Source organism: Helianthus annuus, chromosome 17 (genome assembly GCF_002127325.2).
Source record: "Helianthus annuus cultivar XRQ/B chromosome 17, HanXRQr2.0-SUNRISE, whole genome shotgun sequence".
Lineage (NCBI taxonomy): Eukaryota > Viridiplantae > Streptophyta > Magnoliopsida > Asterales > Asteraceae > Helianthus > Helianthus annuus.
The window spans coordinates 151140462-151154745 of NC_035449.2; positions in this window are offsets into that span (position 1 = coordinate 151140462).

Sequence of the window (14284 nt, forward strand, 5' to 3'; positions counted from 1 at the left end):
TTGTCTCTATTTGTGATTATACAAAGTGAATATGTGCCGTGCCATGCGACCTATGTGAAATACTACTATGCCCATTCATGAAAACAAACCTTTATATTCTGAACACTTTATGATCAATTCTCATCCCTTCCTTATTTCAATCTTATAGATGTCTTCTAGCCGATCTTTCAACTCAAAAAAAAGCTCCAAGTTGAGCTCCGAATCGATGTCAAAAAAGAAAATAATGGCGTTCATGGCCAAGCAAATGGCCAAAGTTATACCCGATATTGTTAGGAAGCTCAACGCCACCGATTCCCCAAAAAACACCGATTCCCCTAACGTCTCAGTTGAATCCAAGGTTGACACTCCCAAATCAACCTTCACATTTAAGCAGTTCAATTTGTGTAGCCCGATGCCATTTATGGGCAAAGATGGGGCAACAAAGTTGCTCCAATGGTTTGCCTACATAGAGGTCACCTTTCATCAAAGTGGGTGTCCCGAGCATCTTCGCACCACCAGCGCCACTGGCGTCTTCCGGGCGAGGGCACTCGATTGGTGGACCGTCAAACGTAACTCCCGCGGAGACGATGTCGCGTATGCATTAACTTGGACCGAACTCAAGAAACTCATGACCAGTGAGTTTTTCCCTCCCCATGAACTTTAACAACTCGAGAACGAGTTTTGGAACATCAAACAAGTTGGGAGCGACAATAGTGCCCTCACCGCTAAGTTCAAACAACTTAGCGCCTTGTGCCCCGGCCAAGTCGACACCACTTACAAAGCCATTGCAAAGTACACCCGCGCCCTTCTACCATCCGTTTCCAACTTCGTAGAGTCCGCTCAACCGAAAACCCTCGAGGAAACCTACCGATTAGCCGCCAAATTCACCCATAATCGAGTCATGGATGGAACCCTAAAACCCAAGGGTTCTACCGCAACCGTTCACCAAGCCACCACTGAACCAGTCATCGAACCCACTCCATCCAAACCGCCACCCAAAAGCATCTCCACTGGTAAGAAGCGGAACGCTTCGAACCGAAATTGTGTTATGGTTACTCCACAAAACCCACCTTCTCAACAACAACAACAACAATTCGCTCTGACCCAAAACCCCGAGCCAATGACGTGATGTCGTGGTCACAATCAAATTTAATCCAAATAACAACTATAGTTAGTGGTAAATGGGTATCGAACTCAGGGAGTATGTGGAAAATATGTTGATTTTATAGCTTTGCACTTTAACTAAAATTAACCTAATTTGCAGAAAGTAAAAATCAATAATTTGGATTGTTTGATTTTAAAACTAAAATTAACTAAATAACTCAAATCAAAGGTTGGTTGTAAAGCAGATTAGGAGAAAGCGACCATCCTAAACTTCCGGTTTTCTTTTGACAATTGTGTTAAATTCACTGGAAAGAATCACATAGACATGATTCATGTATGATTGTTTGTTTGTGATAAAAGGGAACTAAGTACTCGGATTATGAAAACGCGAGGTTGTTACCCGATAACCAATTGTCCCGTGATATCTCGATTGTCAGCGACACCAAGAACGTACGGTTTAGAATATGATCATAACATCAATCAACAATTTACAAACAAACATTCACACACCATAATAAACAAACGCATTGCAAGTATATTATTCTAGAAATACGAATCCAAACACAAAAGTCATAGACAAACCTTCAATTCAGGATGATCACCATAAGTTTAGCCACACATAGCTTGGTGAATCATCATAGCAACAAGTTTAATGTTCATACCAATCAAAAACATAAGCCGAATGTTAGAAATTGTTTGGAACCAAGTACAATCAGCCAAAATCGCCCCCAAGATGCCAGAGAAACGTCCAATGATGAGATAATGTGAAAAGACACCCAAAAACTGATTAAATGAGGCAGTTACGGATTTCCTCGCAGCCTCCACCGTAACTTACGGTGGCCACCGTAAGTTACGGTGGACTTCGTATTGTTACGGTAGAGATAGACTGAGTTACGGTAGGCATGCATGATTTTCAGGGCCACCGTAAATTACGGTGGACACCGTAATTTACGGTGGAGCCCTGACTTGTGTGTTTTGTTTCTTCATTCTTCCCACGCACGACCCGTTCATCTCTAAACCTTCCAAAGCTGCGTTTTAAACCTTTTAAGATCCCGAACCGCACCTGAAACATAAGCAACCGTAGTAATCTAATTCAAGATAATTACGCGATTAAGTGAAGGATTAATTCGTCTTTTAACATGATTAAGGGTTGTCCAATGAACCACCCGTCACATCCCCACACTTAACCATTGCTTGTCCCAAGCAACTCATCAAACCGTTTTCAAAACAAGTGATCAATGTAAACCAAGCATAAACATGTAGTCCTCTTACTAACCCCTTTTTAACACCCAAACTAATGCACCCCTCACTATGTCTCTCCTCTCGGTAACAAGTAAGCACTAGCAATATGAGCTAGACACACAAAGGCTAACGGGTGGTTGCACAACTATAGGCTTATACCTAAATCAATCCTTCTCCTTAAGCGTGTCAAACATGAATGCAAATCAAAGGGACTTTTAAGGTTGTAACGTGGCTAGGTGTACGGGTAGGAAATGGAATATATATGAGGTAGCAAAAATTTAACCCGGTCTTTTATTACATAAAGAAACAAACAAACAACTACCAAACTAACTACTATATACAAGATAACTCAACATCATTTTTTTTCTTTTTCATTGCTTTTTCTATTTTTTTTCTTTTCTTTTTTTTAAAAAAAAAACAAACAAACATCAAATCATACTAAACAACTACTAACACTATAAGACCGAGTCAAATTGGGTAAATTTTTAGGTAACTAGCTAGGGGTAACAAACAATAGGCTTTTAGGCACAAAATTGGGCAACTAAATGTCCAAACACCCGCCCCTCTCACGACCATGCTCATATATATAATTTATGAGGTCCAACCCCCCAAATCCCACACTCACTCACACCAATGACGAGGCTACCTAAATGCCCTTATCCTTTTTGCATTCATATCCAACTAAGGATTCAAACCGTATCAAGGCACAAATTCTAATGCACCCCCACCCGTAGCCACTCTCAACAAAGATAAGTATTATTTATGTACAAGTGTGGCTTCAACTCTCACCAAGAATGAAAGGGGTATCAAGGGTTGCCGGTGCATCAATTAGGGTTAATCTAGGGTGTTCAAAGTCTCACATTGTTTTGCTTGACTTAAAAATTTTCAAAATCTTCAAAAATTTAAAAAATTTCCCCCCATCCCCACACTTGGGATACATTGACCCCAATGTATGGTTTTAGGAGGATTTGATCACTAAACCTCTTTCACATCATCCAAAAGCTCAACACTCAAACCACAAATTTCTTTTTGGTATTTTCATTTTTATATTTTTTTATGTTTTTCTTCTTTTAAAGACAAAACACCACCAACTAGCACCAACCCGATACAAAACATCATAAACTAGCAAACTAACACCACCCAACCACACGACCATAAACATAATAACTCAAACAAATATACATAAAATATACAAGGAAGGAACACGACCTGACTAGTAATAGCATGGCTGTGGCGGCCCAAAAATGGAAGACATCATGTCATTCCATTCTCCAAATGCAAATGTACCGCTACTACTCCCACCTTGTTGCGGAGCTCCTTCTTGTTGGCGCGGGTCGATCCATTGTGAGTGATGAAATGGCGGGGTTGGATATGATATACTACCATCATAAGGTGGTAAGGATGCATAATCCACATGTTGTGGATCCACAACCACCGGCAGCCCGGCGTGCCAATCTGCATGCAATCTTCTTGCTTGGTCATCATGGTATCGGTTGTTCATTTCCAATTCATGGGAATACGCCTGTGTGCGATTCCACGCCTCTTGACGATCAAAGCTATGCTTCAAAGACCGCTCCATCCTTGCACTCATCATCGTGTGTTGATCAAATAATGTCTGTTCTGAACCCGACCATGATTCGAAAATGGGAGCCGGAGGACGTTGATTCTCGATAACCTCCTACATAGTGCCCCCATAAGCCTAATTCGATTCATAAGGACGCTCCGTGTAATCGTAGAAAGTGCCACCATATCCTCTACTCGGGCCCCCTTGGCCTACATTCACATTTTCACCACCATGCGGCTCGTTCGCATAATCATCATCACCACTTTGGACTTCCGCATCACTTTCGGGTTCGTCCTCTTCACCCGGTAGAAGATCTCTTGCACCTACCTTTAATGCTCTCCATCTCTGCCCCTCCGACTTGAGCTTATGGTACCGTTCCGATTGCGTGTAAGTCCAACCAATCCCCAACTTGTCTAAAGTAAAAGGCTGATGCCTTTTTGTTGCCCGTCTATCCTCTGACGTGATTTCCTTTTGCTGCTTCATCAATCCCATGATAATTCGGCAATACGGGATAATATCTCTTCCCAACTTGTTTCGGCAAATCCAGAGGTGGTTCATGATCAGATATCGGATTGGAAAATGCGGAGACCCAGTGAGTAGCGAATAGAGGACGGGTACGTCCGGGTACCTCACTCGCTCTGTGTCCCCCCTTCACGGAATGACATTTAAAATGCAGATTGCTAGCAACAACTTCGCTTCCAATTTCAAGTTCTTCCAGTACAAGACTCCATGATAAGTACCGGGCAAAAACAACGTCGCTAAGATATCATTCCAACGAGGGTGCTTCTCCGGCTTTATCAAAAGGTTATCAAGGTCAGGAATCATGTAGTCACGAGCATGTAAACTGTCATACTTCCCCAATTTCTTTAGCGTGTCAAAAGACATCTCCAACGGAATCCCATGCACTTCACCCGTTAACTTCATTTGTGACGGCTTATCATATTTATTACACTTAAGGTTTGCCATCCATTCTTGAATTTCGGTTATGAACAAGTTGTTTTTATCCTTATCATAACAACTAAGTGCCGACTCCCATCCTAGAGCGCGGAATTTGGCAAACACACCAAACGGGCCAAATTCAACTTCTCTCACCTCCCTTTCACAGATGAATGCAGCTGCCTTATTTTTCAGTCGGTTCATACAGTCGTGAAAGATTGTTGGTTGCCAATGCTCCGGTTGGTCATCCAATGGACCCGACTCCCACTTTGGCTTTTCAGCCGGGTCTAACTCCATTTCTTCCTCGCTTTCACTTTCATCAACTCGACCCAAATATTGCCTCTTCTTTGGTTGCACTTCCGGCTGTTTGCCCTTTCCATTCGACGAAGAGGATGAACTAGCTCCTGCTCTCTCTTTTGTTTTGACCATTTTCCTACACACATAGAGCAAACAACACAACCAAACACAAAAATTAGTCCTTTCTCCCCAAGAACATCCCCACACTTGCTTGCTACTATGGTTGTAGATGCTAGTGAACCAAAAATTTTTCAAAAATCGGGCATGGTGTCTCTATAATGTAGAGATTCCCAAAAAGTTCACTACTTTGCCATCAATCCTACATCTACAAACCATAATCATGTTCAAATAACCATTTTCATAACAATTTCTAAGAATAAGCAAGTGGGTATGAACAAGTAACACAAATAACCTTACTTTCACAATGCATCAACAAAACATAGTAAATAACTTCCATACCTTGTTTGAAGATGTAAGAAACACAAATGAAGAAAGAACTTCCAAAAAGCCCCAAACTTTCGGACCTAGGGTTTGTGATTCAGACCCGAAAACCTTGTTTTCTCGTAAATCTCTTGGCAAAATCAGAAACTACGTGAAAAATTAGTCAAGATAGACCTAGATTCCACTTGATTTGGCCAAGAATTGAGTGAGATGTGAAGCTTGAAAGTTGAAGAAGATTGGGGATTTTGTGGGGTTAGAGGAAAGTGATAGATGAGAATGATGGATGAGAAAAAGTGAAGAGAATATGAGTGGTTGGGGTTAATTCTCGAAACTGATTATTGTTATTTTTTTTATATACATGCAGACACCGAATCGCCACATTGTCTCGCCAGGTCCACCGTAAATTACGGTGTGGACCGTAAATTACGGTGGACCTGGCAAACTTTTTCTACCGTAACTCAGTAGCGAATTACCGTAAGCCCCAAACTTTTTTCATGCCCACCGTAAATTACGGTGGCACCTGAGCATCTCTGGTTCGCTGAAAATTGTGATTTTAAGTGACTTTTTTTAGATTTTTTCAGTTTTTTTTTCGATTTTTTTGTGTTTTTAAAATTTTTCAAAAACATGTAAAAATCACCCTACCCCCTCGAAAGTCCCGTGTTGTCCTCAACACAATGTTAGAGTAATTCGTGACCCGAATATCCCCACACTTGTTTCAAACACGGATTTCAAGGAAATACGGTAATTGTGCAAACTATACAAAACAAACAAAATGAAATGCTACTATTTACACTACAAAACCTGGGCCTCTCATGGTTGTTCCTCATCGACCGGGCGTAAAATGTAGCCCACTTTGTCAAGCTCCAAGTTGTTTATGTCATTCCCCTCCAAGTACGGCTTCAACCGATGACCGTTCACCGTTTGTTGTTTTAGTGTTTGCTCATCTTGGATATCCACATCACCAAACCTCCCAACTCGCCGAACAACATACGGGCCCATCCATTTGCTTTTGAGCTTGCCCGCAAACATCTTGAGTCTTGAGTTGTACAACCAAACTTTTTGACCCACTTCAAATGTTTTCTTCCTCAATTTTGCATCATGTACCTTCTTGAGTTTGTCTTTATACGCCGATGCACATTCATACGCCTCGTCTCTAAGCTCTTCGATTTCGCACAATTGTAACTTCCTCATCTTTCCCGCTTCATTGTAGTCCGCATTGACCGTAGTGATCGCCCAATATGCCTGATGTGCTAACTCCATTGGCAAATGACAACCCTTGCCATACACCATCTGGTAAGGTGTTGTGCCAATCGGAGTCTTAAAGGCCGTTCGGTATGCCCACAATGCATCATCCAACTTACTCGACCAATCCTTCCTATCCGTTCTGATCGTCTTCATGAGAATTTCCTTGATTTGATGGTTGGACACTTCGACTTGTCGACTCGTTTGCGGATGGTAAGGTGTGGCAATCCGGTGATTCACACTATACCTCTTCAACAATTTCCCGAAGTTAAAGTTCTTGAAATGCTAACCACCATCACTTATGATAACCCTCGGAATGCCGAAACGGGCGAAGATGTTGGATTGAACAAACTTACAAACAACCGCGTGGCCATTTGTTCTTGTTGCAATAGCTTCAATCCACTTTGAGACGTAATCCACCGCTACCAAAATATATAGGAAGCCATTCGAATTCGGGAAGGGGCCCATAAAGTCAATGCCCCAAACATCGAATATTTCTACAACCAAGATTGGTTGTAATGGCATCTCATCCCTCTTCGAGATGCTTCCCATCTTTTGACAATTTATACAATTTCTTGCAAACTCGCACGCGTCTTTGAAAATTGTGGGCCAATAAAACCCACATGAGAGAACCCGGTAGCCCGTTTTGTGCCCACTAAAATGACCTCCACATGCGGATGAATGAGCATGAGTCAAAATTTCCAACACTTCTGTTTCGGGCACACACCTCCGAATAACTTGATCCGGCCCGATCTTGAAAAGATCTGGTTCATTCCAAATGTATTGCTTCACTTGGACCATAAATTGTTGTCGTCGTTTCTTGGTCCAATGACTTGGAATGGCACCCGTAGCTAAGTAATTTACGTAATGAGCATACCAAGGTGCAACAAAGGTGGAAACGGCTAAAATTTGCTCGTCGGGAAAACTTTCATTTATTTCACTAACATCGTCAAGCCCTTTAACTGGAATCCGAGACAGATGATCCGCCACTACATTCTCACTTCCCCTTTTATCTCGGATCTCTAAATCGAATTCTTGTAGCAATAATTCCCATCGAATCAAACGAGGCTTTGCGTCCTTTTTCTCCATCAAATATCGGACCGCACTATGATCCGAATATACTACCACTTTACTCCCCCAAATATACGAGCGAAACTTATCCAAAGCATACACCACCGCTAACAATTCCTTCTCGGTTGTGGTGTAATTCAGTTGCGCTTCGGATAAAGTCTTACTCGCATAATAAATTACCACCGGTTTTCTATCAACTCGTTGACCCAAAACTGCACCAATAGTAGTGTCGCTTGCGTCACACATGATCTCGAATGGCTTTGACCAATCCGGCGGCTGCAAGATGGGAGCTTTGACCAAGTGTTCCTTCAAAACAGTAAAAGCTTGCATACACTCATTAGTAAAATCAAATGGGACATCTTTTAATAACAAGTTGCATAAAGGTTTCGTAATAACACTAAAACCTTTTATGAAACGCCTATAGAACCCCGCATGCCCCAAAAATGATCTTACACCCTTAACATTTTTCGGAGGTGGCAAAGATGATATTACCCTTATTTTTGCCTTGTTCACCTCCATGCCCCTCTCCGATATCACATGACCCAACACAATGCCCTCTTGCACCATGAAGTGACTTTTTTCCCAACTTAGCACTAAATTTTTCTCAACACACCTTTTTAAAACTTTTTGTAATTCGTTGAGACAAGCTTCAAAACTAGTGCCGAAAATGGAAAAGTCATCCATAAATACTTCGAGCGACTCTCCAACAATGTCCGAGAAGATACTCATCATACATCATTGGAAAGTTGCTGGAGCATTGCACAAGCCAAATGGCATTCGCCGAAAGGCAAAAGCGCCATATGGACAAGTGAAGGTGGTCTTGTGTTGGTCATCCGGGTGTATTGCTATCTGATTGTAAGCCGAGTACCCGTCCAAAAAGCAATAAAATTTTTGACCCGACAGTTTTTCAATGATTTGCTCAATAAAAGGTAACGGGAAGTGGTCCTTAGAAGTGGCGGCATTCAATTTCCGGTAGTCAATGCATACACGCCACCCGGTGACCGGTCGGGTGGCAATTTGTTCACCGTTTTCGTCCTTGACTACTTGAATGTCGGCCTTCTTAGGCACAACTTGGGTGGGACTCACTCAAGCGCTATCCGAAATCGGATAGATAATTCACGCATCCAACCATTTTATTACCTCCTTTTTTACTACCTCCCTTAGGTTCGGATTCAATCGCCTTTGAGCTTCTCGTGTCGGCTTTGCATCATCAGTGGTAATAATCTTGTGTATGACGATAGATGGACTAATTCCTTTGAGATCGGCAATCGTCCATCCAATAGCTCCCTTGTTTTCTTTCAAAACTTTCAGAAATGCTTGCTCTTGCACCAACTCTAAATTAGAGGCAATAATGACCGGTAGAGTGTCATTATTCCCTAAGAAGGCATACTTCAAGTGGCTTGGCAAGTCTTTAAGTTCCAACTTTGGCGGGTCCTCTAGCGATGGTTTAGTACCCGAGTCTATCTCCACCGGCAAGTTTTCAAATTGATGAGTCCATGGTGGTCGACCTTCCTTAAAGGCCATAGCTTCTTGCCTTTCTTCTTCAACCCCTAGTGCACATGCATGTACCTGTTCAGAAAAATCACACAAACAAATATCTATGCCATCCTCCTCGTACTCGTGTGGGTTGCATCCATTGACTAAATCTGCCATGAAACACTCATCAACACCAACATCATTAGAATTGTTAGTAAAAACATTCAAGCGCATTTTCCGATTCCCAAAAGTCATATCAACTGTACCAAATCTACAGTCGATCACAGCATGCGCGGTGCTAAAAAATGGCCGACCCAAAAGTCAACCGGGTAATAGAACTCATCAATCTTCACAATCACGTTTTGAACCATCCCTCGGGGTAGCTTATGAGACAATCCGGCTAAAACAACAGTTTTCTCCACTCTTGCTAACGGACCAAAATCGTATTGGTCATATAAGCCCCCTGGTAAAATGCTTACCCCGGCTCCAAGATCAAGTAGCGCCTTAGCCATTTGAAAATTACCAACTTGTATATTTATCAATGGCGTACCCGGATCTTTGAGTTTCGTGGGAAGCTCCCCGTTCAAAACCGCACTTACTTGCCCGGTCAAGTCTACCCGCTTAGGCATTTTCTTCTTTTGTTTCCTTTTTTGAGTACATAATTCTTTAAGAAATTTCGCATAAGCAGGTACTTGTTTTTATTGCATCAAGTAGTGGAAGATTAATTTTTACTTGTTTGAACATGTCCCACAATTCTTCTTTTTGGGGACCTCTTGATGCAATAAAATTTTTCCTACCCGGGTCAAGTAAGGCCGATGGAAATGGGACTTGACTCGGTTCACCCTCAACTTTTTCACTTTTCTCGTTTTCACCCAACCCCGGTTTGTTAACATTTGATTCTTTATGTGTAACTGGCGAAAAATCATCGTCACTTTCATTACCCGTGACATCTTCAACTACCCCCTCGACCAAACCCGGTGACAAATTGGCCTTAAATTCTTTGCCACTTCTCAAAACACTAACATGATTAATATTAACATTGTTACCTCGTGACGAACCATGCGAAGGATTTACCTTAGTGTCGCTAGGAAGTTGACCCTTGTTCTTCTTCAACTCCGCCACATCGGTCGCCAATTGACCCATTTGAGTTGTTAGTGATTGGATGCTCTTGTCACGTACCTCATCCTTTTGCATTCGGACTTCATCGAGTTGATTCCGCTTTTGCATATCTTGTTGCATAGCCCGAAGCATATCCATGACTTCATTCCCGCTTGATGAACCTTGACCCGAACCACCTTGACCCGTTTGTTGGAATTGCGCTTGATAACCATAATTGTTTCCACCCCGATAATTGCCTTGATTGTATTGTTGACGAGGTGCAAAGTTACCTTGAGCTCCTTGAAAGTTTGGGTTAGCTTGGTTCGCCGCGTTCCCATAGCGAAAATTAGGATGATTTCGTAACCCGGGGTGGTATGTGTTGGAGTTCATGTTGAAATTTCGACCACCCCCTCCTTGAATTGCATTAACCTCTTCTATTTGCTCATCAACCACTCCCACTACACAAACTTCCGCCGTATGGCCTATTTCATTGCAATTGGTGCACACGTTGTACACTTGTTTTGTGGTTTGAACATTGCCGCTCTCTACTCCATGCACTTGTGGCCTTTGTGTCACATGCCTTGCCCGCCTTGACGATTGAGCTTTCCTTTTCGAATTCACCTCCATTTGTTCTAAAAATGCCCAATCAACATGTTCATAGTTAGTACCGAATGTACCATTGGTGATTGACATTAGATCCCGTGCATCCTCCGAACTCAACCCTTCATGAACCGCATTCAACAATTCCCAAAGTTGGATCCCGTGATGAGGGCAATTCCATAACATCATGTTGAACCTTTCAAAGGCTTCGTGAAACATCTCCCCCAGTTGTTGTTGAAAACTTCTCAAACCTCTTCTAGCATCGTTGGTCTTTTGAGAAGTATAATATTCATCTAAGAATATTTGCTGCATGTCGGCCCATATAAAAATGGACGCCGAGGGCAATGTGTGAAACCATCTCTTTGCTTTATCCTCTAGGGAAAACTGGAAAAGAACCAACTTGACATCATCCGCAGAAAACCCTTGACCTCCAATAGTATTGCAAATGGAGTCGTATGTCTCCAAATGAAAGTAGGGTTCTTCCGTTGCTAACCCTTTGAACTTTGGTAAACTTTGGAGAGCGGTTGTTCTAACTTCAAAGGTTCTTCCATCCGCTCGATGAGGAATCACTACCGGCGAAGGGTTATTAGTGATAACGGGTCAGAAGTGAGCTTCAATTCCCCATACTACTTCCCTTTGATGTCTTTGAGGTGCACCCAATGGTGCCCTTGGTTGACCCATTTGCCCTTGCATAGGCCCTTGAGGAGCAAACTGTGGTTGATATTGATGTTGATGCATTGGTTGTTGAATAGGCCCTTGAAATTGAGGTTGCATGTTTTGAGGCCGCACTTGATGTAGCGGTGTAGGGCGTTGCAATTGTGGCCCTTGCGGTCTAATGTGTTGCACGCCAACCGGTAGTCTACTCATATTTTGAAATTGTTGAATTGGTTGACTTTATTGACCCGCTTCGCTTTGTAATCCCAAATATCCTCCATCACCCCCATAGTAAAAAATTTCCTCTTCATATCCCCGAAACTCCTCTTCATACCCATCGTCGTATCCATCCCCTTGAATTCCCGAAGATTGCGCAAAGGGCCTAGTTGAATATTGGAAACCCGATTGGTTTTGTGGTCTAAAAGATGGCGTAGCATGCACAATAGTTGAATTTGGTGCGATTGTGAAGTTAGAGGATATTGACCCGTAGTTGGGGGAAAGAAATGGGAAAGTGGTGGGATTGTGGTAGAAGGGTTAAAGGTAATAGCGGGTGCAACTTGGGTAGTGATTGGTTGCGTGGCACTGGTTGGTGTGACTTCGATAATGGTGTTAGGTATAGTGGTGTTTGGTGATGGTTGTGTGGCAGTAGGTGTGAAAGTTGAGGTCGTTTGACCCGTTGTGGGTGGTACTTGAGATTCTTGCATGATGTTTCTTGGTGTAATAGGTGAAGTAGGTGAACCAACAATTCTGTTTTCTCGTAATAACACTCTGTTTTGCCTTAGCGTTCTTTCAATTTCCGGATCAAACGATAGTGGTGACGACTTGTGAGAGCCTCTAGTATGCATACACCTGAAAGTACCTACACACTAAACACAACCAGCGTAAACCCGAAAATAACAAAAACAAAACTACTAAATTAACACACGTTACGCACTACTCCCCGGAAACGGCGCCAAAATTTAACGTGATGTCGTGGTCACAATCAAATTTAATCCAAATAACAACTATAGCTAGTGGTAAATGGGTATCGAACTCAGGGAGTATGTGGAAAATATGTTGATTTTATAGCTTTGCACTTTAACTAAAATTAACCTAATTTGCAGAAAGTAAAAAATCAAAAATTTGGATTGTTTGATTTTAAAACTAAAATTAACTAAATAACTCAAATCAAAGGTTGGTTGTAAAGCAGATTAGGAGAAAGCGACCATCCTAAACTTCCGGTTTGCTTTTGACAATTGTGTTAAATTCACTGGAAAGAATCACATAGACATGATTCATGTATGATTGTTTGTTTGTGATAAAAGGGAACTAAGTACTCGGATTATGAAAACGCGAGGTTGTTACCCGATAACCAATTGACTAATATCCAACCCTAATCCCTCCCGTGATATCTCGATTGTCAGCGACACCAAGAACGTACGGTTTAGAATATGATCATAACATTAATCAACAATTTACAAACAAACATTCACACACCATAATAAACAAACGCATTGCAAGTATATTATTCTAGAAATACGAATCCAAACACAAAAGTCATAGACAAACCTTCAATTCAGGATGATCACCATAAGTTTAGCCACACATAGCTTGGTGAATCATCATAGCAACAAGTTTAATGTTCATACCAATCAAAAACATAAACCGAATGTTAGAAATTGTTTGGAACCAAGTACAATCAGCCAAAATCGCCCCCAAGATGCCAGAGAAACGTCCAATGATGAGATTGTTTTGGTCAAAAATCACACAAGGATAATGTAACCAAACTTTATGTAAACGGGGTATGATGCTTGGTTAATTATAAAAGTAAAGGATCACTTTTGTGAGAAATATGCAAAGACACAATGATTTATACGAGGAAAAAGCCCTTGATCAATGTATGATCTCCGGCATAAAAAACCTCGGGTGATGGCAACTACCGATCACCAACTTCAATATAAGAAAAATATAGTTACAACTTCGGATGATAATGAGTTGAGTACAAGGATCACTATAGTTTCGAGTGTCTAAGCGTGTGAGAATTGTGTTGTGTCCTCTTCCAAATGAGGAAGAGTGGTATTTATACAAGTATAGGTGACCTATTTTAGGTAAAAGGACTAATAATCAGCTCATTACCCCTTTAGAAATAAAAGACAATCTAGCCTAAATTGCCGCCCATAAATCAAGCTAAGTTTCCATATCCTTTGCAACGTCTATCTCCATTTTAGCTCATGCTATAATTGTGAAGACGCGTCCCTTGATTATGATGCTAAGAGCGTATCCTGCTAGATATTTCCTGCAAAATAACATTGAATTAAACGAAGGTAACTGTTAGCATGAGGATCCTATAATGGTCCATGATCCTGATCCTGAAGTCCTGCTGAGGATCACTGTCTGCCAAGGAAACAAGGATCACTGGTTAGGATCACGTGTAAGGATCACTTACAGTAAAAATCCAGCCCTAACAATTGCCCCCAAAATATAAGGAGTTTATTGTAAATAAACGAGTTATATTTTGCTTTGATCTTATCTGCAACGAATGACTCGGATAACTAGCCGTTAATATCGAACTAGCCGTTGCAACCCTTACGTCATAGATGT